This window comes from Serinus canaria, chromosome 25 (genome assembly GCF_022539315.1).
Source record: "Serinus canaria isolate serCan28SL12 chromosome 25, serCan2020, whole genome shotgun sequence".
NCBI lineage: Eukaryota > Metazoa > Chordata > Aves > Passeriformes > Fringillidae > Serinus > Serinus canaria.
In genome coordinates this window covers 2,746,076-2,748,286 of record NC_066338.1, presented here as the reverse complement: position 1 = coordinate 2,748,286, position 2,211 = coordinate 2,746,076, and the positions used below count along the sequence as shown (strand labels likewise).

Below are 2,211 nucleotides of genomic sequence, written 5' to 3'. Positions count from 1 at the left end.
AAAGAACCCATCCCCCGTGTGACAAAGGTATCAAATGGCCTCTTCCTTCTGCTGCAGGAGAGACAATATGAAAGTGTTGGGGAGGCACAGCCAGACACCCCCATCCTGCACAGCCTCCCCAGCCCTCCCTGCAGACCCCTCAGCCCTGCTTCCCCCACCCTGGGCTTCCCCCTGTCTCTGTCCCTCTGGGAGCCTCTCAGGAACCCCGGCCAGGCCCGAGTCGGCAGCACCGGGGGGGCAACCCCGACACGGCCGACTGCGGGGGACACTCTCTCTCGTGCCCCGAGGGAGCTGAGGGCAGGGAGGCCAGTCACCTTTGCAGCAGAGGAGACACCAGAGACATCGGTGGAAGATAAAGGGCCGACTCTTAGCAGGGGTTAATCCAAGGTTTTATTCAGGAGCCTGGGGAGCTCCTACACCTCAGGGGGCCTCGTACTGAGAGCCCCGGAGATGTGCCAAGGTTACATTTAAAGGGAGGTGGAAACCAAAAGTAGATAACATTTTACTAACCAATAAATGACCCAAAGGGATGGGCACTAAGGAATAGACATTTAGGCCAGCATATAGGGCGAGTCTAGGGGGGCCGACCCCTGGCCTCTGGCAAATCACTCAATGTCTTGGACCAAAGCTTCTAGATGGAGGGGATGGGATGCTGAGTGATTGACAGAGAGCCAGGGTGGGGATTTGGGGATGATCTCATCAAGGGAGAGGGATTACATAGGTAAAGGAAAGGGGGTACAATCTGGGATAAACTATTTGGGAAAAATATATGGATACAAAACCCAGATTACTTCAAAGTATTACAAAGTATAAAAACACACTACAACACAGGACCATCTCCTACTCAGGATGTGCTGCTCAGGTGTTTTTCTTTCTCTTCTTTATGTCAGCAGTTTCCCCTCCTGACCATCATGTGCTACGACCGCTACGTGTCCATCTGCAAACCCCTGCACTATGGGACCCTCCTGGGCAGCAGAGCTTGTGCCCACATGGCAGCAGCTGCCTGGGCCAGTGGCTTTCTCAATGCTCTGCTGCACACAGCCAATACATTTTCCCTGCCCCTGTGCCATGGCAATTCCCTTGGCCAGTTCTCAAATCCACACATCCTCAAACTCTCCTGCTCCAAATTCTACCTCAGGGAAGTTGGACTTCTTCCTCTAAGTGTTTGTTCAATCTGGCTGTTTTGTGTTCATTGTTTTCTCCTATGTGCAGATCTTCAGGGTTGTGCTGAGGATTCCCTCTGAGCAGGGACGGCACAAAGCCTTTTCCACCTGCCTCCCTCACCTGGCTGTGCTCTCCCTGTTATCAGCGCTGGCTTTTTTGCCTACCTGAAACCCCCCTCCATCTCCTCCCCATCCCTGGATCTGGCCCTGTCAGTTCTGTACTCGGTGGGCCCTGAACCCCTTCATCTACAGCCTGAAGATCCAGGAGCTCAAGGATGCCCTGAGGAAAATGATGACTGGAGGATTTCTGAAGGAACCAATTTCCCATTTTCTTCTGCATAGCTTTCGAAATGGAACTCATGACAGGCCCAACAGGCCTTCTGAGGGCTTTGGTAATGTTCAGAGGGTTTTTCTCTCATAAAAATATCTGCAATGAAACTCTTTAATCCCCCCATCAAATTCACTGTTCACCTCTTGATCTTGACCCAGAAGCTCTGTAAACCAGGGTTTGTGCTATCGCTGCATTTGAAGAAAATAAACTACCTTGCAGTGCCTGTTTTATCTGGGATCCCAGCTCAGAGACCTGCATGAAGTTAGAGGGGAGAAGGGGAAAAGAGTCCCAGCAGAGCAGCACTGCCAGGGAGCAGCAGGGGTTGGTCCTTTCAGAGCTGCCCTGCCCAACTCCAGCCTCTCCTTCCCAGCCCTGCTGTGGCTGTAAGGCCAGAGTGCTCTGGCAGCTTGGTCACTGTCCTGCTGCGTGTCCCTGCTGTGGCCACAGGCAGGGACAGGCCATGGGCACTGCTGGGACACAGCTGGGCTCCAGCACAGCAGCTCCATCAGCCAAGGGCATCTCCTGAGGGCAGGGCAGGGAGGCTTTGCTCTCCTCCAGAGCTGCTGTCAGCAGTGTGCCCCAGGAATGCCCTGGCACAGCAAAGCCCAGTGCCTGGGGCAGAGGGGAGTGTGCAGGGGGGGCTCACAGCAGTGTCCTGGCACAGCCAGAGCTCCTGGCATGGACCTGAGGGAGCAGCAGAGCAGGGCCTGGGCTGTG

At 54.5% G+C, this 2,211-nt stretch overlaps 1 pseudogene; it reads left to right on the top strand.

Moving 5' to 3' along the window:
* The first annotated feature begins 753 nt into the window (after positions 1-753).
* On the top strand, positions 754-1,724 carry LOC127059064 (olfactory receptor 14J1-like; annotated as a pseudogene).
* Positions 1,725-2,211: the final 487 nt, after the last annotated feature.